Source organism: Copadichromis virginalis, linkage group LG11, assembly GCF_057382275.1.
Source record: "Copadichromis virginalis isolate Kocher_CV1m ecotype Utaka linkage group LG11, C_Virginalis_male_GT1.1, whole genome shotgun sequence".
NCBI lineage: Eukaryota > Metazoa > Chordata > Actinopteri > Cichliformes > Cichlidae > Copadichromis > Copadichromis virginalis.
The window spans coordinates 35,138,942-35,165,006 of NC_140628.1; the positions used below are offsets into that span (position 1 = coordinate 35,138,942).

General features: G+C 40.2%; 1 protein-coding gene across 1 annotated transcript in view; it reads left to right on the forward strand.

Moving 5' to 3' along the window:
• Positions 1-26,065, forward strand: part of thsd7ab (thrombospondin, type I, domain containing 7Ab) — a 226,762-nt gene that overhangs the window by 45,700 nt on the left and 154,997 nt on the right. The window lies entirely within an intron of this gene.

A 26,065-nucleotide genomic window follows, 5' to 3' on the forward strand; every position in this document is an offset into this window, starting at 1 on the left:
TTAACACATTTCTAAACTCTAAAATAAGCTAAACATTCCTACACTAGCTAGATTCTCAACAAACACCAAACTGTTTGCATGTGCATTTTGTGGCACAAGGGTTTGCTAGCCAAAGGTTCAGCTACTAAGAATGACGTTAGCTTCAGTCAGAGGTGGAGAGAGATGTAAGAAAGACAGGACAGGTTATATTTAAAGGTAAGGACTGCTCAGTGACACTTTCCATTATAGGACGTGTTCAAGATAATGCATTTTCATATTGTTGAACATTCTACAAAACACAATAAGTATACAAACTTCAACATTTAAAAAAAAAATGTTGCATCAAAATAGATTTTTGACAGGAAAAAACAGGTTAGCTTGCAGTCCTGTGGTAAAGCACTCTGCTGGACTGTTGAACAGTGGTTGTGGTGCTTGTGGTCAGTGTTAGGGTACATAAAGTACAGTAGATTCATTTGCATTTAAGATAATGATGCTTAGATTAAGTTGCTGAATTTAAATCTCATTTGTATTCTTATATACTAATATTATTTTATTATCATATCAATATGGCACAAGGTGCAGTTACCTTTGCATAAAAATAGATGTTTGAATCGTCTTTCAAGGAGCTTCTTTTTTACTTTCTTACATTAAGTACATTTAAGAACCTGTGAAGTTCAGTGTTTAGTGATTCAGCTTTTATTGGAGTATGTTTTAACACAAGTATCTATACTCTTACTTAACTAAAGAAATTCTGTACTTTTGCCACCTCCGGTCCAGTCATTGCACTTCCTTTCTGCAGACAGAAGACATCTGTCCACTGGCTTGATTTAATAAAAAATCTAGAGGTATGCATGGTGTGTAAGATTACAGAGCTGTCTTTTAATATCTAAAGCAGCTGTCAGCTACATGTGACCTATTTTACCCATGTGAGGGATTCAAGCCATTGCATTCGGAGTTAGTTGGGCTGGAAGGTTTTTGCAAAGTAAATGAAAAATAAAGATAATCAAAAGCAACCGAGATGAAACAAAGTGAAATGTTTCTGATTGCAAATTGGAGGCATGATTAAGAAATTCAAAGGTTTCAGCCTGATTTCACCTTCTTATTCTGTATTTTCATCATACACTCCAGTGTGACATGAAATAAAGGCAAGCATGAAAAGAGCTAACAGAAGGCGGTGGGTCGATGTGGTGGTACAATCACAGCCTGTCTGCTTTGGCCTGCTGTGTGCTTGTGTTTGTGCATGCATGCGTGTGTTTGTTTGAATGTCAGAGTGTGCGCATGTGTGCATATGTGTGCATGTCTTGAACGGAGCTTGGCTTCAATATCTACGTTCTCCGTCCAACACCTCCCACCTCCCCACTGCTGCTCAATCCGAGTCCAAGAAGGATCTCCCGTAGGCCCCAGAAAGTGGGCCTGCACCTCAATAAGTTTTTCAGCAACTGGGCTAGAAGTGTTACTTTCTTAAATCCAGTATGTTTAGGTGATTCGTAAAACACGAAGCCCCACTGTTCACTTGAATTAGCAAACTGACAAGCGGTAATTTTCCATCTATGTTGCATCACCAGGGCTTTGATTAGCAGAAACAAAAGCATGTAGCTGAGTTCATTTTCTGAATTTTAATAAATTACAAAACTTCAAAGCCTTTCTCTCACTGACAGCGCTGCATTTTTTCTTAATTCTGTCTAAATTCAGCCTCAAACATGTTTTTGTCACCTTCCCACTCCTAAGCCCACACAATTTTGAAAAAAACAATAGACTACAAATAAGTCTTGTGTAGAATATTCACATAATTCACTTGCCCCTCCCTTCCTTCCCTCCCCATCTCCAGCTGCCTCCCTCTTCCCGCTCCACCACAACCACCCACACATGCAGGGCCTTGGAGTAGGGGTATGTCACCAGGGTGCAGAGGAGGCTACCCCCCCCTCTGTCCCCTTCTGGCTGCCTCTGCCTCAATTTTATCCCACAACTTAGACATTCACATTACTCACACTCTCATTACACATACATATAGGATCTTGGGGGTGGGCACGATACACGGAGTCCAAAGTACCATCAGGGTGTACACCCCACCCCTGGCATCGTTGCCCACCTCTCAATTTTAAATACACGTAGACATTGAGGGCTAGCAGGAGGGACCATGCGCTTACCTGCTGCTCTCTGGCAGGTAGCTCCAAGCCCTCCTGGGTTTTAAATGCACCTTAGAACACACATGCATCAACATTACAATGAGCGGGTGGAGGGAGGTTCGGAGTCTTCTCTCACCCCCGTTCTCTGCGACCTGCTGGAGCAGGGGGGCTAGGACTAGGAGGAGGAGTTGGCCGTCCGACTGCGGTCTGGAGTGTGGAGCCTTCCTGCTGCTGCGGAGTCGGGGCGGTCTGCCTCCCCCCACCGCAGGGAAAAGGGAAACACCACCTGGGTCTGGGTGCAGTTCTCCCCTCCAGGGGCGGGGGCACCTAGACCCGGTTTGTAGAGTACGCTTGGGGAGTGTGATCGTGTGTACAACGTCTCTTTATGTCTGTCTCCACGTTGGTTGAGTGTGGAGTGAGTGCATATGAGAGCATGAGGGTGGGAATGGATGTTTGTATCTGTGTGTGCCTGTATGTCTGTGTCTATATGTCAGGTTGGGTGTCAGGCGCCACCTCTCTGAGGACATCTCAGGCCCTCCAAGGTTTGGAGGCCTATCTCCCCCTACCACCACTTCCCCTGCCAGTGGCGGACCCCTCAGACATCGGTGCGTTGGTGGTTCTTTGTGTCCGGGGATGGGCGTCCAGGTACACACCGGCTCACTCCTTGGCGGCCGCTTATCGGGGCCTGGAGCCTGGGGCTCGCTCGGGCCACTTCGGAGGTGGGGTGCCCCCGGCCTCTCGGCCTGGGGCTCGGTCACTCAGGCGCAGCTGGCTGCCGGCGGAGCTCACGGGCGCGTCACTGCAACTCCCCCTGGCTTCTGCTCCGCGGCTGCTGAGTGAGCCCTCATCTGGGACTCTCCTCAGCTCTTTCCGGGACAGTGGCGCGGCTGCCCCTCTGTTGGTCTTCCTTGGTCTCTTGTGTTCTGGGGGCCTCTGGACGTCTGGAGTTTTGATCTCCTCCACACCTGCTTCACGCCCTGGAGGACGGGGCTGTGGCCCCCCCACACCCTCTAGCAGATTATTACATGAAGGAACCTTTTAAAAAAACAAAAAACAAGCGCGTCCATGCTCACAGGTGTACACACGGGTGATCACACCCACAAACTACACCCTTTTTGGCTCCTACCTCAAAGCACACTGTGTTCTGTTGATCTTATGTGCTGCACAATAATGTTTAACATTTAGTATTTACTGTCATATTCCCATATATCATTGTGATGTTGTTTATTCTATTACTCTTGTTCTCTTCTGCTTGCTTTCTTTTTTCTTTCTCAGCAGGTGATCCAGGTGATTGATATATGCATTTTTTTTTCTCTGCCCGTTCTGTTGGTTTTTGTTTTTTGCCCTTCTCCCCCGTCCCTCTTCTCAGCTGTTTCTCTTTCCCTCTTTCTTTCTCCCCTTCTTTCCCCCAGTCAAGTCTGTCCCGTATTCAGTAAGTGAAAATAAAATAAACAATAAAAGGTGAATCAAATGGACCATTACGGCAAGGCTGGGATGGTCAGTTTGGTAAAGTAAATCCGTTGGGCATCTTTCTTTGCCTTTAGACAACAATTCTGATGGCAAAAGAGCCAAACGGGACAGGCCAAAAAAAAAAGAAAAAAAAAAGAATATTCACATAATAGCATGAACATTTTCTAAGCCCTAATATCCCCTTTAGTACGTTAAATATGGACATTTTCTCTCTTTAGTATCTTTAATGAATAAACACATCGTCAGATTCCTTGACTGGCTAAAAGAAAGCTCAGTATTCTGCGTTGAACCAACTCTAAAATTCACTGGATGCATATTCTGCAACAATGAACTGTTTTTCAAAACTCAACAGTTTGTTTATGCTCATGCAAGTATGTGCTGTGCAAGTAAAACACTGTCTGCTTGAATCACAACATCACTCATGCACAGAAATAAACCAATGTGTTACTGCTGTGAGGAACATCTGGACTGGTGTTTCACAGGCTGGAGGATGATCTACTTTTAACTGGCTTTGAAAACTGGCTCTGTAGATGATTTCAAATGTGGCTGAGAGCTGATTGTGCTGCCATTGTGTTGTTGGTCAAAATGCATACAGGTTCACAGATGGAGCACCTTGTTTTTTCCCGTATAGTTCCAGTGGCCTAGTTCTAGTTCTTTGTTCTGAACTTCTAAAATGTATCTGATGACTCCTGTGATAGATAGTGTTTCTTCATTTTTTTTTTAAAATAAGCTCTTTTTTGGACTTTTTGAAAAGGGTGTGCATTTGGATAGAAATGGCAAGACAACCGAAAGTCAGTTTGGAAGGTGAGAGTTTTTAGAGGCGGTAGAGCCACTTCAGGTGGAAGATGTGAGGGAAAATATGGAGGAAAACTCGCTTCACTGAATGTGATTCATGTTGGTAACAAGCTGGCTGATGCTATTATGCTTAACTTCACTAAAATTCAACATACAGTTACTTATCTGATCGATGTTTTTTGTTTTTTCCAGTTTAGCTTTCCATTTTTAACTGAAGCGTCGGCATTGTTTTAAACAGGTTTTGTATAATGAAATCCTCATTTTTCTTTATAGTTTTTTAATTTTTCCCCGCCAGTACAATGCAGGTGTTCGTGCATAATATAGAGCCAGGCCAGACAGTTCCACTATAAAAATATTGGTCTCAAAATGGCAATCACAGCCCCATATAAGTTGAACCACCAAATAATTCAACAATTTTTTTTAGATGCAGCCCACTGATTCAGTTTGCTATTTTCCTTCTGCTGAAATTACCCTTACTTCCACTACATAATAATGCAAAATGTTTGCTACTCTGTATTGCCTAAATGTGAGCTGGTTCTCAAAAGCCACCAAATCCAAACTGGCTCTGCACCAGTACTAACGCTGCCTCAGTGGAATATTGGTTACCTGCAGATTTTCTCCTTATGTAAGGAGTCGAGCTGAACCGCTGACACTGAAACAATGAAACAGGTGCAGCTTCTCTCAGATCACTAGCACAGACATCTAGCACATTTGATTTTAAGCATGATAGATGTTTAGATTATTTTCCATAACACAGTACCATCGGAGAAGCATCTGATAGGTCCCAGATTGATTTTGCAATATGACAGTAACCCCAATCATGCAGCCAGAAACATAAAGTACTATCATCAGAGGCAAGACGATCAAGGAGCCCTGCAAAGATAGTGTGGCCCCTAGAGAGTTTTGATCTCCACATGGAGTCAGTCTGGGATTACATGAAGAGAAAGAAGGCATTGAGACAGCATAAATCCACAGTAGAACTATGGCAAACTCTCCAAGGTGCTCAGAGCAACGTTCCTGCCAAGTACCTCAAAAAAAAAAAAAATGTGCAAGTGAAAGAACTGGTGCCATTTTAAAAGCAAAGTAGATGGATCTTTATGACTATACTGCACAGGAAAATCGAGACACCTTAGCTCATGGCTTTACTTGAGCAATAAGAAATAAAATATCTATATTACCAATAGATATTTTACCTTTATTATTGATAAACCACAGTAAGTTTCTATTCTCTTATTCTGGGTTATGTTATTTATACGGAGCTCTCTGCTTTGGACTCTAACAGTCTTTCATAGTACTATAGGTGGTTGAAATGGGATTATGGGATGACTGTAATTGTATTGTTCAGTAATTCCAAGCTTTGTTGAAGCAGAAAAATGAAAATGTTCCAGTCCCAACACATGGCTTGATATGAACTGCTTGTCTGGGAATACTTGAATCGCATTGTAGTTTAGCATAGCACTGAAATAATGGAATTGCCGGTATACTTAAAGCAGCTTGTGTTAGCTTTTCATTCATAATATCAGTCTTGAGTGAACAGTAATAATTACCACTGGTGTCATGTTCCACCGCATATCCCATGTGAGCTTATTCTTATTGTCATGATTCATTATTTTCTCATCATGTGCTTTACACGCTACCTTACCCGTCTGACAGAACAGTTTTTCTCTGTTATTAGCAGGGATGCGATAAAATCTAAATCAAAGCATAAAGCATAGAACAACTGTCTGTAACGCCTTTATTTGCCTTGCTGTTTACTAGCATTTAAGTTCACAAATGCCACTAATTTCACAGTGATGTATCGTTGAAGAGCACACTACATGCAGTGTTTTTAAATTAGGTGATACCTAACAGTGTTATCTCAAAGATTCTCATTGTTGTGATTCAGTGCACATCCCTCTAGCTAATTTTAATCCCCTTGTTTAAAGAGGCAGGGCTACAGAGTAGCCCCCCTCTAGCATCACTCTTCTATTGGATTGTGATGTAAAGTGTGATGCATTGTGGGAGGTGGTAATCTAATCCCCAATGCTGGCACTCCTGAGGGCGAGAGATCTCGCCATGTGATTGAACAATTTGTCTTAATAAAGTGACAGCAACGTCACAAAGCCACCACTCCTCTGAGCACCTGCTCAGAACAAACGCATGCACAGAGCCAGTGCAGTGCACAGATACACTGAAAGACACACCTCTGACCTCCTAACAGGTGCACTGCACGCTCTTAATACCCAACCACAAAGCCTCGTTCCACGTTGCTTGCACTTTACCCTCGAGTAAATTCATTCACAGATTCATTCTCTTCTTTTGCATCACCATCAAGAAAATCCACACAGCACGAGCTTAATCCACAAAAATACAAAAGATTATTCAACTACTACAAGCTCAGGGCTGGATATTTTTGTCAAAAGCGGATTTGGGCTACCAGATGAAAAAATGTAGATACATGTTCCGGGGAGTCTTAAATACTGCAGATTGACACACTAAGATCAACACCTGCATGAGTATAATTCAGTAATCCTGCAGCTTTCTGTGGTACCTCTGTTATTTAAATTAATGTTATTGTTGAAAGGTCAGTTTACCTTACACATAGAATTTCTTGCTTGTCTCGAATGGGCTTTGCATAACCTTACCTTCTGTATAAAAGATTTGATTTCCCCTTTCCAGTAGTGAAGAATTATAAATTAAACTCCCAACAGCATCACTTTGCAATAACAGTGCCACAGTTTCTCCGTCAGCAGTTTTTCCACTAAGAATCTGTTGGGAGTGAGGTCTGTGGATAATCCAGAGAAACAGGAACATTGTGCCTGGAAAGACAGATTTCTGTTGAATTTTTTAAATGTAATATTTCAGAGCTTGAGATGAAAGCAAACCTCTCATATTCCAATGTACCAAAAATATTATATATATTTTATTATAGGATACATACCACTAGTTGTTAATGCATACATGCCTGAGGATTCTGGCACAAAAAAGAGATTCTTGACGACTATCTAGATTATTTCTTCACCCATAGCCAAAACGTGTGCAAAGGAGGTGCATAGGCCATTGTAAATTAGTTAATAAGTAATACTGATTATGCGTTTATGCTCTGCAAATAACAAATAGCAATTTTACAAATGTATTACTGAGCAATATAATCAACTACTTCTATAATTAATCTCTTGTTCAGGAGATACAAAACAACTCCACCACTGTGGACTGCAGCTGCTAGTCCTTGTTCTGCTCTGCATCATCAGTGAGCTTGGTGCCAGCAAAATGTTCCTAGCTTAGTGGGTTGGTTTGCAGGATAGTTTGTTAACTCTAAAACACTAGAAGGGAAATTTTCCATGCTTGTATTTTGTGTTATTGTTAAAGATATGTTATATCTTAATCTTTCTCAATGCTTGACTTTATACCAATGTTGGGCCCAGCACTGATGCTACTCTGCTACATGTGCTGCAGACGGTGCTACAGCTGTCAAAAACACTGAGGCCACGGTGGAAATAGTTTGGGTCACTCTTCTGGACAAAAGGTGCAAAAGTACTCCACGCATCTTTTCTATTATTAAAAAAAAAAAAAAATCAAAATTTATTTATATTCAGTCATATGGGACAAAGTATACATCAATACCAATTTCTCCATGATAGGCCATTCAGTTAAAGCTCTATTCCTTATAGATGACAGGTGTTGGAACCAACTCCATACACTGTAATCCAATCTTGACTCACTCCATGAATTATGGATGCACCTGCTTCTCCTTCTCCACCTCGACAAAAATCGAACATTACAAGATTTGCACAGAGGTTTTTTCCAGGGTTTTTGTTTTTGATCCCATTAAAGGGTTCAGGTGTTTATGATGCTGTGTCCACTCCCTGCACACCAGGGTTGGGCAAACTACAGTAAAATGGTCATCGGATTGGGAGCGAGCTTGGTTTAGGGAGGGTGTCTGGCTGACAGCTAGTTTGGGCTCAGTGGTACAAACTTGTCATCATGCTTTTGTTGTTGTGGGTGTCCTTGAATAGCTGCAAACAGTCACATACATATTGCATGTTTGTGGGGTTGAGAAGGAGATGAAATACCACACCCTGGCAAGAAGAATACCATGCACTGGGAAAACAAGCACCCCTGCTGTGTGTACTCATCGTTCTTTCTCTGGCTTTCTTGCTCTTAGTTAAATGCCTTGAACAGTGTGTGTCACTGCTGCTCTTGTAAAACCCGCCAGTGTAGCATCTCACACACCAGAGGCTTAAATCCATGGGCCACATTCGCTGAGCCTCTGACACTCCTGGTGCAGCACTGAAACTTCCTTCACCCCCCCTAACCTGTACCCTTTGCCAAACCATCACACCCCTTTAGGGGAGACATTCGTGGGCCTGTCAGCTCATATTTGAGTCAACGAGTAAACAAGAGCAGACCTGGGATGCTGCTCAGTGCCAGTGGTAGGGACTAAAGTTGTAGTCGACGTCTGTTTGTTGTAAAAGTATTTGTAAAATTTGTATCACCTCAGTACAGACCAAGAGGATTCATTTGGTAAGTAAAGATAAAACACTGCGCCGCAGTGAACGCCTTATTTACTGTTACCACTGCTAGTGACAGTACTATGACCATTGTTGTTTATTTTTGTTTTCCCTTCAGTGTGTCTGCTTAAAATGCAGGGTGTGTTCTTTCACCTGCCACAACCTTTAAGAATATTCTGGGGACTTTATTGTTACTGCTTGTGTGTCTCTATTTTCCTTTTTTGGCATTCAGCTGCTGCTTATAAAAAGATGTACGCCGGGAAGATCAGCTCAGAGCTCTATGGATATCTAAGTATCTGAAGTATTAATAGCGATACAAATATACACAATAAAAGGAACAGGAAGACACATGCCAGTGAGGCTGCTGTCATAATAGCATCAGTAATCTCCTGTATAGTAAAAGACTTTTTAAAAAGAAAAACTACTCCCTCATTAGTGAGACTCATTACTGTACACTGTGACAGACCTCAGCTCTGTTTCTGTTGAGGTTGGTTTGACATCATTTTCTTTAAACAAAGTTTGCATACTTACAACAGACGCACAGCATGAGATGCTACCCATGTCTGAATATTTACTAAAGACCACTGCGTTATTTCCATCCACCATTAGATTCAGCATTAGCAGTGACTAATTTTGCTCCCATACACACAGTACACAGTTTTGTCCATTGATATCTTACAAAGCAACAGTAAAATGTGAATTAAAAAAAGAAACAAAATGATCAAATTAAAAATGAAATGGCCGAGTCAACACAAAGGAAGAAGCAGCAGCTTCAAAACATGCCAAATAAATGGAAACAAACTGAAAACTATTTTTTAAAGCTAAATCATGACACACCCCTGCTGTCATCATCCAGTCTATTTTTCTACATTTATGCTCATATTGAGTGGTTCCTCGCCTCATCATTCACAGTCATTGTTCAGTGCTGAGTCGATCCTTTAGCAGGTGGGAAATAACTATGTCTGTGTGTGAAGGTTAAGTTGGTGGGTTTTTTTTATTTGTGAGGCATTTCTGAAAATAGGCAATCAAAATACTCCTGAAAAGACAGGGAAAGTGGCAAGATTCAATGAAAGAAAAAGGAGCATGGATAAAAACTACTGCTGTAACTAATGCTGTATGAGAATTTCCAGATGAAAATGATATAAGGTTGTATATAAAAGCCCTGCAATACAAATGTTGCAAAGAGCAGCTTAACCCTCTGGGGTCTCGGTCAGTTTTCTTTTGACTGTATAAAAATCTGATTTAGACACTGCTACAAAACACAACCAAGTACAGAATTTTTAAAACAACCTGAGCTATTTGAATATCCGTGATGTTGTAGTGCTAAGGACTTCAGACTATGTTTGATAAGTAATCTGGGTCCAAGCCATGAAGTGCTTTAAATGTGATGAGTAGGCTCTTAAAATCAATTCTAAACCAATTTGCAGCCAGTAGAAGGACTTTAAAAGTGATCTCTTTTCTTGGCCGGTGTTAAATATCTTACAATGTGAAGTTTAGGTAATGATTTCTGATTAACCCTCTCAAGGCAACAGTTAAAAACGAACAACCTGATTACCCCACATACATATTTTATGAGTTTTTTTCACTCAGAAGTACCACTGCAGGACTTGGTTGTGCATTAAGATGGTCAAGAGGCTATTGCAGTAAATCGAGTTGAGTGGAAGCAAAAGCATGTGTGATGGAGTCTGTATAAGTGAACATGAACATTTAACAAAGTTTCTCAGATGGAAGATGGATGACTTTGCATGTATGGATTTAAAAATAGTTGATCATTACACGAGAGGCTTTTACAGAGACGTCTAACAGAGACATTTAAAAATACACTTATACACTTAGTATGAGTAGTTATTAAATTTGATTACCTTTGTCTTTTCCGAGAACCTTCCCAGTTCAAACCCTTTATCTGTGAACTCCCTCTGTCTATGTGTGGGTTTCCTCCAGGTGTCCGTCTTGCTCCCACACTTATGGCCTGTCTAGGGGTGGCCAGACCATGACCATGACCCCAAGCAGCACATCACACAATTAACACTGTTTGACGGTGATTTATTTACAATGAGTGGATTTAAAACAAAGGAAAGGAGCGGACTATAAGTTCGGGGTGGACCTAATGCCAAAATAACAAACAAAAGGAGCCTATCTCAAGGATAAATAAGCGTACCTACTCAAAAGACTTAAACCAAACGACAGCAACTTAACTCCCTAACTAACAAAAACATGAGAAAACTGTAATCAAACAAAAAGGCAGTCCACCCCGACATGCTCCTGTATCAAACAAATATGGCCAGAGAGGGATTGCAAAGTCTGCCGGTTGGGATGGGCCGAGGATGAATGACTGGCCGTCCATGGTGGTGTCATCTTATACGTTGCCTCCAGGTCATTAGCCAATCCGTAAGGTCCGTCCCCTGGATCCACCAATCACGGAGAGGTACCTGCACACTCGACAATAGTCATAACAGCAGAAATGTTAGGTTTATTGGTTATTCTAAATTGGACATGGATGTGAGGTAGGCAAGGTGCTTAAACTTTTAAATGTGACTTGTTTTTTAAAATCCCTTCGAGTGATGAGTGAGACTAGGAAAGTCTTGATGCATGCTCAGTCATCCAGGTAAGTAAATCTCCAAAAGTTGATTCTGTTCATTCGGACGTAACGTTTTCAGTGGGAGAAACGTTTCGTCACTCATCCAAGTGACTTCTTCAGTCTCAGCTGACTGCAGGTTTCCCCAACCTTATAAACAGTACATTTGCATAATGACTGAAACTAACACCACTGAAGGACCAATGGTAATTAGATTTTCAGTCTGTAGAATATCAGCAAACCATCTACAAAAAAAGAATTGTAAAAGGGAATGCCGAATTTTAATAACACTGTGGAGAAACATTTGTGTGGTATCCTCCAAAAGGCCAGCATCATGTTGCCGGATGCTGTTTAGTGATCAAATTTTAAAAATGAAAAAAAAAAAAAAGAGTAAAGAAAAATAATAAAAACCAAAACTCTCCAGTGCAGCACAATGGCTGCACTGGAGAGTTTTGGTTTTTATTAACACTCCGCTTCACTTAACTTAAAATAATTTCTTTATATGTTACGACTAAGCTTATTGAACAATAAGTGTCACAGTGATCCACGACCCATGGCCAGTGGGTAAGATCATAATATTGTGCCACAACATTAAAATGTGCTTCACCAGACACTGAGTGAGTCTAAAAGTGCCTCAGTATTGAAAAGATGCAGAGATAAATAGGGAAGTGAGGAAAATAGAAATCTCAAAAATAAACTCCATGAAATCTTGATAAAGGCATTACATGGAGAAAAAGAAAACAGTCAAGGCACCTAGTCTTCATGCAATGATTTATTCTTTTTAGCATCTTCGAGTGAGGCATTTGTGTCACAAAACAAGCACACATGTGTCTTTTGCTCCAACGGACTTTATCTCTAGTATGATTGTGAAACACTAAAACTGATCTGTCTGAAGTATTCATTCATTTTCTTGACCATTTATTTAATTCAGGTGTAACTAAACCTAATACAAAGGGACATATAACCACTCGAGCCCACATTCACACTTACAGCAAATTAAAGAATCACCAATTAATCTAACAAACATGTCTTTTGAACTGTGGGAGTAAACCAGAGTACCTGGAGGAATACCAGGAAGAAGCCAGCAGGAGCGAATCCAGGGCCATCTCTGAGGGACAGCAGTGCTAGCCACTGTACCTCAGCTGAAAATTTTCAAAATTACAATTAACAATTAACTCCAGTGTCATACAAGGAACAAATGGTGGAAAGCATGTGATTATTCAGTACTGAGAAAATTAGGTGTATGAGGGTCTCTCATTTTCTCCTGGTAAGTGGTGCCTAGTCGCAGAAAGTCAGAGAACCCTGCGAAATGGTTCAAAACCCCCAAACAGTACACATTACTTTAATATAACCCAGGAAAAAGCAAGTCTGAAAAGCTAGCGCCAGTTTGTTTTTGGTATTTTTGCTTTGGAAATGATTAATCAACTCATAAAAGCAAATTAAATTTAAAAAGCTTAGTCAGTCATTGCATTTTTTCAATCAGTTTTTAATTAGCATGCTTTTAACGTTTTGAGATTGCCTTGTGTAAAGATTTAATTAGAACAAAATTATGTTGCGCATGCTTTTTTTTTTTCACTTGATTTTCCTTACATCGGCCGTATTGCCATCAAAGCAAAAGTAATTCTTTTTATCTCACCCTACTTGTCTTGAAAATGCAAGTATTTTGTTGATGTTGGTTCCTGAATAAGAAAGTGTGTAATAATGGCAAGTCATGGAGTTAATTTTAGTTTGGCTTCTGACAGTGTTGACATTTTCTCTGACAGATTCATACACAGACCATTGCCTTAGAGCTGTGGGAAACTGTTTGTGTAACACACTGACAGTCTAAATCATGAAGCAAGAAAGGCTCATTTGAAGTCAGACACTTTCTTGTCGCTGTTGTTGTGGTGACAAACGGTGGTACAGTGTTACAAGCTGCAGGTGTTTCACTCTGGCTCTGTGCCCGGCCCTGACCCTTTGACTCAAAGAATTCGGAGAATTTCTTTGTTGTTGCCAGTAGCGTTATCGTCACCACCAAGCATGTGGGTGTTTTTAGGATTGGAGCGTGTTCTCTCTAATTTATCTTGTCACTCTTCCATCCTCTGAGGGTGTTTATGAGCTAACAGGAAAACACAAACTCTCTGTAAACAACAGAACATAGTCATCCAGTTCTCAGTTTTGGCTGCTTATGCTGTTTGTCATGTCTTTTTTTTTTTTTTTGCTGCGGCTAAACTCCAGATGTTTAGAAACATGATTATGCTCTTTGCTGGCATGAATGTAAATGTTGCAATTAAAAAGATACTTGATTTGCCTGCTGAACCTTGTATTTGAGTGAATCTGGAAATTATTTGGCTGTTGTTCTCGTCCTACATATTTTACTATAAATTAAAAACAACATAAAGATCATTAATTTTTTTTTAATGAAAAAATATTGAGAACCAGGCTACATTTACATTGCTGTCATGTAAAGGCACAACAACAAAGATGTGTGTTAAGCAAAGAACTCAGTAAAAGAAAAGAATATATAGGATGTGGGATTTAGAGGTAAATCGCTTAAAAAGAAGTGCAGACAAAAGCTAAATGGCTTGTGATCATAAATTTAAACTGATCAAACATTGCCAGAGAGTTTATTTTTAATGTGCATTGTGGGGTGCAACAATTCCAGGTGGTTGGAGCATAAAAACTCAAAGCAGTTCTTCTAAACCTGCAAGACATGCAGGCAGCCAGGAGTTAGTTATGGCCCCGAGCACCACTCCAGGTAGCAGTGATGTAAAATGGCAGCCTGGCAATGAGAGACTTATAGATAAACAGTAACTTATGCTTACCACATCTTTGAGTGAACAAAAGCCCTTTTCACCTATAAGATGCAGTGATAATAAGAACTAAACAACTGATAATTAACGATTGTTATCATGAAGCATTTAACTGGACCGAGTAAAAACCATGAATTATTACTGAATTACACAAAAGGCTGTAAATGTTTATTTATTGAGCCCTAGCTTTGTACTCACTCATATATGGACACATCCTGTGCCCTAAAAAACAAATTGCATTCATCTGTGCAATATCCAGATGATAGAATTTACAGCATAAACAATTATTAAAGTGAACTGCCTGAAATCAGGGGCGTCTCCAGAAGTTTTTAATATGGGTGGCAATCCGGGGGCCACTAAAAAATATCAGGGTGGCACACCAAAAACAGAATTTCTAGTTTTATTATTCTGTTTTTAAATATAGGTTACTTAAAAAAAAATATGGAAAAAAAAGAGAAAGAAAATAATTATATGCCTCGTTATTTTTCTGCTGATGCAATTGATACTTAAAGGAGATGCATATAAAGATCAAATAAGTTTTTAAAATCAATAATAATCTGTCTTAAATAACAAGTTAATGTTTCAACTGAAGGGTGTCTTCCTCCCTCTTGCTGAAATTATTACCAACATGAGAAAGTCTTGCCGAGGGGGGTCAGCAATTTTTTTTTAATTTATTTTTTATTTTTACTTTCTTTTGGGGGGGGGGGTTGGTTGGTTGGTTGGTTGGTCAGTGCCTCCCAGGCACAAAGCCTTCCCATCTACAGTATTTCCGAACTAAGCAACAAAATCATTTTGCTTTTGTTGAGATAAAGAAGTTCTTTCCTATACTGTCCATTTTCTATGTAGGTACTGCTCGCGATAAACAGACAGGTGGATAATCTCCTCTTGTGTGGCGCACACCACAACTAACTGCTGTAGTGGGTGGCTGTTGCTCAGGAGATAGAGCAAGTCATCTATTAACTGGAACGTTGTTGATTTCATCCATTGCTCCTTCAGTCTGAATGCCAAATTATTACTGGGCAAGATACCGAACCCCAAGTTGCTCTCCAAGGTGTGAATGTGTGTGAACGTTAGACAGAAAGCACCTAGGTGTGGAAAATGTGCTTGTATGAATGAGTATGATTTGGTGAATGAGGCATGTTCTATAAAGGGCTTTGAGTGCTCAGGTAGAAAAGAAGAAGAATAAAAGTGTGATATAAGACCATATATCATTTAATGAAAAGGGCTCACCACCTAAAGAAGAGCAGCAATACACAGTACACAGTTTCTGCAGCACTATATACATGTGGACATTATTTAAAACGTTGGAATCAAGTTAAATGCTAGTGGAGTGGTGACACTTTTGCACAAGTAATAAAGTAATAAAAAAGGAGGAGTCATTGTAGGTCCAGATTCCACACATTGGCTGTCAAAAGTGCCTCAGTCTGACTATGCAGTCCTAAAGAAACTGCCGACATATCATAGTAGCATGACATAATAGCTGTTCTACACAAATGCAGTAATGCACTGAAGTTTTTGCCATTTGACAGAAAATGTTGGAATATCAGTACCTTGGATGACCATCAAGCCATTTATCTAATTTATCTATGTCTGTTTGGCAGAACTGATGATGGTGAATATGAAGTAAAATTAAGATAAATATAATGGCTGAGTGTTAGGATAAAAATAAATTAGCATGATTCTTAAGCTTCAATTCAAAACACCAATGAAAATTAATATACACATTAAATGACTGTAGCACCCTGTTGCTCTTATTAAGCTGTAATATGGAGTATGCAGATACTGCATGCAGAAAGGAGCCCAGATAAAAATTGAGAGGACTTATTTCATATTGTGTGACTTGTTGAAACGTCTGCGTCTGTTGGACGCAATGAATAAAAGAGTCAGAGGAGCTCCTTCAAGCCGTGCAAGCACAATCATGGTATTACAGTTAATGAAATTTAGATCAAGTGTGAGCAGAGAGCTTTAGTCAATGTGGCTTAACGCTGCACAGCCCTGGGCACCAATCACACTGAAGGCAGGCTACGGTTAACAATCATCCATGAATGCTAAGCTGCTCAAAGTATTCCTTCAGATGTTGAGGGCTAGCCTTTGGTTCTCTTCTTTTCTCCTTTAACTTTTGCTCTTTTCCACAATAACCTTTCAGGCACATTGTTGCCCATTTGGACCTAAAGGGCTGGTATCCATCTGGTGCTAAATAATGACTTTGTGACCATGCCCAACAAGAAATGGCAGTATTTATAGCTGGCTGTGCTCTTTAAACACAATAACAATGCACAGTTGGCCTTTGCCTTGTGCAGATTTGTTCTGTAGCTCTCGGCAAACAAATGCAGTGCAGAGCCTAATGTGACTCAACATGGCAAGTCCAATGTGGTAATGCTTAGTTCTTCCAAAGGCTATGCAAACATGCAATTATCCCATTGTAGTTCATACGGTTAATTCTGTCTAAACTGTGATGCTACATGGAGAGCTGAACTCTTAGAAAGGAGCTTTTCAGCTACTCAAACAACAGTAGTTTCATGTACAGCGTTGGAGCTTTGAATAAAAAATTGAGCTTACATAATCAAACTGACATCTCGCAGTACTGCTGTGGAACTGATGAATCAATTTCCGAGGATGAAACTTAAAACACCATCTCTTCATCGTGAAAAAAGCACTTTGCTTCCACGCTTTAACAAACCTTAGAATATTATGAAAATGCTAAAAGAAGGGTTATTTATGACCTGCCATATAATAAATATAGTCATCCATAAAATCAGACCTGTGTGAAATCATATTTCTGAGATTTGATTTAATCTGACAATTTGACTGAATTCATTCTCTTTCACTGAAATTGTGTGGGAGAGCCAGCCCTTAGATACATAACCTCACTTTTACTCTTCAGACTGTTGTTTCTTATTACTCTACAACATACTGACACTTTCCTGCTGCTGTAGGAGTCTGACATTGTTCAGCTGTGGCTAAATTTCCACATATATAACACTGCACTGACCCTGAATGTCTCAAGAACACCAAATTTTTGCTGATTGTGGCAAAGCAACTCGTATTTTATTTGACCTTTTTTATATAGTTGGACATGACAGCAGAACTGACAGCTCTGAAGTCAAGACACATCCACTGGCTGTAACATCGCAGTGAAGCGGCAGCCAGTCAGCGGCGATGATCCTGAGATGAACCTCGACCCTGGCCGAGAGAAAGGTCCTGTCTTTGAGTGCCGGACCCAGTTGTGGATTTGAGAAATAACAAACAAACACAAGCAGCGAGAAAGAGAGCGAGTGTTACAGTGACCCATTCATTAGTGAAGCTAACCCTGCAGGGACAAAGAAGCTGTTCATTAAATAGACACTCGAGGCCCAGTCAGAGATCAGACTCTCACCCCAACAGTGAGGATATTACACTTCACATATAGTGCTCGGAGGAAAGATCCCATTATGAGGCCCGAGGACTCCCGGGGGACCTGCTGGGGCCCTGAGTATTACAGGAAATAGATAATTTCATTATGATTGAAGCTAGGTAAAAGTGCCTTTAGATCATTTCCCTTCTTTTTGGTGACTTTCAGATTTTTTTTTTTCATCTTCAAAGTACCTGATTTCTCTGCATATTAATGTGCTCTTGGCTTCTGCGTTGCTCTGAAAAGAAGTAATTTAATTTCTATGGTCAATTCAGTCATGAATTATGAAAAAAGAAGCAGAAGCGGAAACGAGAGTAATTCAACCTATGACGTGCTATAATGCAGTCAGTTAGATAACACCTGTGTCGTCTTATTACTTACCAGGTGTAGCTTTACACACCAGCTGTTACAATATTAATTGTCACTGTTTAGAGTCCTACAGTGCCTGTAATAAATGGTTATAGCAGGGTTGCAGTGGATTAAATCACAGGTGTGTTAAACTCTGGTTTGCATTTTGTGTTTTGTATGTTTCTTTTTGTTTTTTGTTCTTCTGCTCAGTCTTAAAAAATAAAAACTTCTTGGTTAGGCTTATGGAACGATTTTGGTTTGAGGTAAAATACCCCCTTCACAACAGTAACTGCACACTGAAAAATGATGAGTAGCATGTGACAATGCAATAACCATAGGCATCAAAATCTGCTTACAAAGGACACCTTTTCCATAAAAGATCCATTCCAGCAGCTCTGATAAAACAACATTAAGTGATGTCCCAGGAATGAGAATGGGCTTAAATGTAATAACACATAAACAGGCATACCATAAAGACAATACCACAATAGAGCAGACTCTGATTTGCCTTCCCACGCATTGAATCATCAGTATTGGTTCGTTTTTGAAGGTGATTTGGTTGGTGGCCTCCAGCTTGCACTAAAATGTTCACAGCCGAGTGTGAAGTGGTGGGAATGAGAATCAGCGCCTCCAAATCTGAGGCCATGGTTCACAACTAGAAAAGGGACAAGTTGCTGCCCCAAGTTGAGTTTAAGTATCTCAGCATCCTGTTTATCAGTATAGAAAAAGTGAAGTGGGAGATTGACAGATGTGCTACCACTATTGGTTGTTTTACTTCCCATCTTTGTCTTTTTGCGTACCCTGTGTCCATTTGTTCCCTTCCAATATTTGTAAGTCTGTCTTTCCTGGCTGTGTCCACCTCAAGTTCATCTTCAGATTTATTAAAGGTATTCACACCCCTACTGTGTGTTTGTTTTGGACTTTTTAACCTCAGTGCAAAAATTCGTGTTTCTGGGATTCCTGTAAGTATTTATTAGCTTGAACTCGTCCTTTATTTTTGTTAGCTTCCACTTTTCCTGTTTAGTCTGCCTTTGGGTCCTTTTTTAATGGGCTCGCAGCATCAGCACATTTACCTCATAGAGCATTCCTATGATGCTTAAATTAATTTTCCTGTGTTATACTGTATTATGCTCTTACCGCACTTCCCCTCATACATTAATCTTGCAGGTCATCTGAAAAACCCTTCTGTCAACATTCATACCTTCTCAAAGTGTTGGTCATGTCTTACTATGGAGTGGTGACAGCCAATGTAGTTCAAACACTAGTGCTCTGACAGAGGTCACTACCCCAAACATGCATTAATTTTTAATTTGCTTTCTGAAGCAAATATTATAAATGAGGGATGGGTGGTTAAGCCTATATAAATATCCAACAACTACCAACAAGTGTCAAAATTATGCATTAGTAGCTGTTCCAGTAGTTTATTGCATGTGGCAAATGTATCTCACAATTTTCAGTGGTAAAATTGTTTGATGTATCACGAGTCAAAATATCACATTAATGACATGAGCACTTAAAGTTGAATAATTTTACATGATGAGGTTATCAATAACATTACTATTATCTACAATAATGTGCAGCCAAAAGAATATTTGGCTAAAACTGGGACTTCTGTACATGCACTTTTATAACATAGTCGTCTGTTAAGTTTCATCAATATGTGGGCTTGTGTTTGTGTATTTGTCTTCTGATATCAAGTAAAATCCAGAAGAAAATTAATATAAATGTAACACAATTGAATGACTTGCCCAAATGTGGGTTGTATTTTTCTGTATGACACCTGTTTTTTTGTGTCAAAAGATTACTAATCAGACATGTGTCAAATGTGTGATGTGCAGCCGAGTGACAGTAATGGATAATTCTTTGAATACTTTGTGATAAATGGAGGCGAGACACACTTTGTTTTCAGAATGTTAAATGAACCTGTCAGACTGCAGCAATATTGAAAGGTTAGCTGTAAGCTACACAACTTTCACATTGATTTACATTTGGAGAAAAGGCCTTGCTCCAGCTTTGTGTCTGAACAGAGCGACATAACATGGAAGCAACTGTAAAGATCAGACATAGCAAACTTTCTCTTCTGAGAAGATACATAAGACTACAGGCTGCCACTGTTCTACTTAGATCATGTTGAATAGGGCCAAGCATTTTGACCTTTAACCACTCTTTAACTCCACATTACTAAGCCCGAGGAGTGCTGAAGGGCAGTGCCAGAGAGCAGTCTTAGAGGAGATAACTTCTGTCTGGGATAGATTAGATATGAGTGGGATGTGTCTGATTCTGCTGCATTTTTGGTTTTGGATACATTTTATTTCTTCTGCTTGGAACTGAATATCAGCTCTCAAGATAATATTCTCTGTCTTTGTCAGTTTGTATTGTGAAGACAAAAACCTCTAGTACACATTTTTCAATTATTGGATTCGATTAAAAATGTACATCACGTCAAAATTCAACCACTCAAATAGCCCTGGGGTGCTGGGGGATTCCCATAATGCACTGCTTCTTTTGTGTTTATGCACCACTCTGCATTTCATCATTAGTTATTATTGTTTTCTCGCTCTCCTCCCATCAACCCCAACCAGTCACACCAGTTGGCTGCTGCTCCCTGGGCCTGATTCTGCCGAAGCTTTCTTCCTGTTAAAGGGGAGTTTTTCCTTCCCACTGTCACCAAATGCTTGTCCATTTTTTTTTCCTGTATATTGTATGGTCTTTATCATGCATTACCGTGTAAAGCACCTTGATGCAACAGTTGTAATTTGGTGCTATATAAATTGAATTAAATTGAACTGAGAATTCATCACTGGGCATCCTAAATATATTTCACTTCTTCTTCTCAAATCCACAAGTTCTACAAATGAGTTGTGAGCTGAGTCTGTAGATTCCCAGTAGGCAGAGATCACTTGATCAAATGGCGTGTTGATACAATGTGAGGTAAACCAGCCATTTCAAATATGCTTAGAGGCTCCTGTGTATGCTTCATCACGATGACTCCTGTCTGGCACATTGGCTGCTGACACTGAAGACCAGACTACAAGGCAGCTTCATGATAGGCTTCCATTTTTGGAACTGTGCTCCTGATTGCTTGCCAGGATTTTTATCTGGATCTGGGTCAGCAAGAGGTGCCCTTACCTTTACCGCCCGTCTCCTGCAAAGAGTCCAGCTCCGGGCTCAGCTCCGGATAGTAATCAATTAGCTGAGAGGTTAATGTGGGATTGAACTGAAATTTCCCAATTAGTGTGATTTCTTTTCCTTTGTAGTATCAATAGCCTTTGGATAACACAGTCAGAGTGCAGCCACCCTGTGTTGATGAGTGTTCTGCAGCCTCCTTGGTGTGCCGGCTGAGTTGGGCTGACAGGGTTAAGACGGTTTTAGTAATGTCAGCTTTTTTTGTGGTGAAACATAAATTAGACCCTGTGTTCTTTATTCAGTTTTTTTTCAAGTTGTAGTTAAATGTATACTTTCCCTTATTTTCTGTCATATTTATACTACAGGGTGGGCCATTTATATGGATACACCGTAATAAAATGGGAGTGGTTGGTGATATTAAAGTCCTGTTTGTGGCACATTAGTATATGTGAGGGGGCAAACTCCTCAAGATGGGTGGTGACCATGGTGGCCATTTAGAAGTCGGCCATCTTGGATAGAACTTTTATTTTTTCAATAGGAAGAGGGCCATGTGACACATCAAACTTATTGGTATTGTCACAAGAAAAACAATGGTGTGCTTGGTTTCAACGTAACTTTATTCTTTTATGAGTTATTTACAAGTTTCTGACCACTTATAAAATGTGTTCAATGTGCTACCCATTGTGTTGGATTGTCAATGCAACCCTCTCCTCCCACTCTTCACACACTGATAGCAAGACTGCAGAGAAATGCCAGCACAGGCATCCAGTATCCGTAGTTTCAGGTGCTGCACATCTCGTATCTTCACACCATAGATAATTGCCTTCATATGACCCTAAAGATAAAAGTCTAAGGGGGTCAGATCGGGAGACCTTGGGGGCCATTCAACTGGCCAACGATGACCAATCCACTTTCCAGGAAACTGTTCATCTAGGAATGCTCGGACCTGGCACCCATAATGTGGTGGTGCACCATCTTGCTGGAAAAACTCAGGGAACGTGCCAGCTTCAGTGCATAAAGAGGGAAACACATCATCATGTAGCAATTTCAAATATCCAGTGGCCTTGAGGTTTCCATTGATGAAGAATGGACCCACTATCGTTGTACCCCATATACCACACCAAACCATCACTTTTGATGTTCCAACAGTCTTGGAGGGATCCATCCAATGTGGGTTAGTGTCAGACCAATAGTGGTGGTTTTCTTTGTTAACTTCACCATTCACATAAAAGTTTGCCTCATCACTGAACAAATAATAATGGATTGGATTTATATAGCACTTTTCAAGGCACCCAAAGCGCTTTACAATTCCACTATTCATTCACTCTCACATTCACACACTGGCGGAGGCAAGCTACAGTTGTAGCCACAGCTGCCCTGGGGCAGACTGACAGAGGCGAGGCTGCCATATCGCGCCATCGGCCCCTCTGGCTAACACCAGTAGGCGGTAGGGTAAAGTGTCTTGCCCAAGGACACAACGACCAGGACAGAGAGCCCAGGGATCGAAGCGGCGACCTTCCGGTTACAGATGCGATTCCCAACCCCCTGAGCCACAGTCGCCCCAAAATCTTCTGCGTGAACTGAGGGTCCTGTTCCAATTTTTGTTTTGCTCATTCTGCAAATTCTGTGCGCCGATCTGGGTCATCCTTGTTGAGATGCTGCAGTAGCTGGAGTTTGTAAGGGTGCCATTTAGCTAATATCTGCCGAAGGGATGTTCGACTAATGCCACTCTCCAGTGACATGCGGCGAGTGCTATGCTGTGGGCTCTTGCTGAGTGAAGCTAGGACAGCCACTGATGTTTCTTCATTAGTGACAGTTTTCTTGCGTCCACATTTTGGCAAATCGACACTGAACCAGTTTCACGAAACTTAGCAAGCAGTTTGCTAACTGTAGCATGGGAGATGGGTGGTCTCGTAGGGTGTCTTGCATTGAAATCTGCTGCAATGACCCGGTTACTGCGTTCACCAGACATCAACACAATTTCGATCCACTCCTCTCATGTTAACCTCTTTGAATGGCTGTGAACTAAGAGAAACTTGTAAATAACTCATGAAAAAATAAAGTTATGTTGAAACCAAGCACACCATTGTTTTTCTTGTGACATTACCAATAAGTTTGATGTGTCACATGGCCCTCTTCCTATTGAAAAAACAAAAGTTGTATCCAAGATGGCCGACTTCTAAATGGCCACCATGGTCACCACCCATCTTGAGGAGTTTGCCCCCTCACATATACTAATGTGCCACAAACAGGACTTTAATATCACCAACCATTCCCATGTTATTACGGTGTATCCATATAAATGGCCCACCCTGTATTACAATAGTGCATGCTTGTATTTAATTTAAACATGGCAAAGGTTGAAATAATGAGTTTAGGCCATGAGACAAAAGCTCAGCCTTCAAACTGCTTTAAATACTCCGTTTCAGGCATATTCAGAGGGCATATTCCTAATATGATCATCTCAGACAGAGATACCCACCCGCACATGCTGTTCCTAAACAGTTTAATTTAGTAGAGTCCAGGAAATCCATTTTATGAAGCCCCTTTAAGGTCTCTATTGTTATACAAGACAAACAAAGATCTTAGGTAAAGTCTTACTACAATAAAATGGTGTGTCATCAACCATATCATTAATCCACTTACTATAAGTGCAGCCGGATTCTCTGAGCACGTCATTTCACTACTTTACCTAAGTCCCTATAAATTGTCCTTCAGTTGTCCTTTACCTTTCCATCTCATCACGATGTTTTCCATTAAGGTCAAAAGTACTTAGGATCAGACAAAGGATGCGATTAAACTATCCATAAGTAGAAAGGGGCTGATTGCTAAAACTTAAAATGCTCAAAGGTTTTAGCAACACCTTTGAAACAGAAATAAATAGTGCTTTTGTTGGAGACTGTTTTAAGCAGCACATTACTAGACCTTCGGTATGCTGACGGATACTTCTGCTCCTTGTGGATTTGAAGCATTACACTAACAGATGCTCTGCAAAGGAATCAGCAGTATCAATTTAACCTCTAAGCATGCAGATTAAAATGTGCTGAATCCAGATATGACAATTAAAATACCAAGGTGTTTCAATTTCAATTTGACTAAATTGTCAAACTTGTGTCTATTTATGGTTACCAACAAGTTTTTTAAATCGCAACATCTTAAAAATTGGGAAACAGTCGGTATAGAACAGACTTAATATGAAACATCACATTAGAAAATAAAGCATTATTTTATATCAGTTAAAATAAATAACAGCTGCTCCGAATTTAATTAGAGCTGTCCAAGCCAGGTCAGGGTGTTGAGCCTAGGTGGGATGTTGTGGCATTGCAAAATGTCAGTTTCATCAATTATCTATTCAATTCAATTCAATTCAATTTTATTTATATAGCGCCAAATCACAACATAAGTCGCCTCAAGGCGCTTCATAGATACAGAGAAAAACCCAACAATCATATGACCACCTATGAGCAAGCACTTTGGCAACAGTGGGAAGGAAAAACTCCCTTTTAACAGGAAGAAACCTCCGGCAGAACCAGGCTCAGGGAGGGGCGGCCATCTGCTGCGACCGGTTGGGGTGAGAGAAGGAAGACAGGATAAAAGACATGCTGTGGAAGAGAGACAGAGATTAATAACAGATATGATTCAATGCAGAGAGGTCTGTTAATACATAGTGAGTGAGAAAGGTGACTGGAAAGGAAAAACTCAATGCATCATGGGAATCCCCCGGCAGCCTATGTCTATTGCAGCACAACTAAGGGAGGATTCAGGGTCACCTGGTCCAGCCCTAACTATATGCTTTAGCAAAAAGGAAAGCTTTAAGCCTAATCTTGAAAGTAGAGATAGTGTCTGTCTCCTGAATCCAAACTGGAAGCTGGTTCCACAGAAGAGGGGCCTGAAAACTGAAGGCTCTCCCTCCCATTCTACTTTTAAATACTCTAGAAACAACAAGTAGGCCTGCAGAGCGAGAGCGAAGTGCTCTAATAGGGTGATATGGTACTACAAGGTCATTAAGATAAGATGGGGCCTGATTATTTAAGACCTTGTATGTGAAGAGCAGGATTTTGAATTCAATTCTGGATTTAACAGGAAGCCAATGAAGGGAAGCCAAAACAGGAGATATCTGCTCTCTCTTTCTAGTCCCTGTCAGTATTCTTGCTGCAGCATTTTGGATTAGATTGGATCTAGAATCCAAAAAATGTTGGTTTCATCACTAACAATCACAAGAGAACAGTACATTGTGATATAAAATGGAAAATTGGATGCATATTATAGGACGAATGGTCACCTGAAAATCAACACATATCCCCATTTGGGCCTTTTTTTCTCCAACATTCAACAGTCAAAATGTATTTAAGTCATTTTTTGGTTTTGATTGATAACTTTTGATCTTTAAACTAAGAGAATAGCAGATAATGACTGAAAATTTTAAGCATAATTTTCAGTTGCTGTAACACTAAATTAGTAATGTCTGACTACATTTATATCAAAAGCAGTTTGACTGTAGGCCAGTGTTATTCACCACATGCCAGCAAACCACTTAGCGATAAGGTCCGGTTGTATTGTAGCCACATGCTTAAGAAAAAATGCTTATTTTTAGAAAACTAGAAGTAACTGTAGCTGCCAAATAAAGACTTTTACATATTTTGTCATAATGGCTTTTCTTTGTAAAAGATACCTTTGAGCAGCCAAGCGTGTTATGTTAACTTTAAAGAGGGGTCTGATGAATGGTAGGAGGCTAATCTAAACAGGCTGCAACAAATCATTTAACAAGATCATGTCATGATTTTGACATTGTAATTGAACTTTCAGACAATAAGAAAAATATAGAACATCTTTTTATTTGAGGTTACATGTCGGTATTCCTGAGTCAGTACCAGCAGTATATTTAATTATTAAACCACATATACAGCAACCTCTCCCCTCCTCTAGTCCTGTTATGTACTGTCTGTTCAGTCTGTGCTGTCATTAACGCTCTC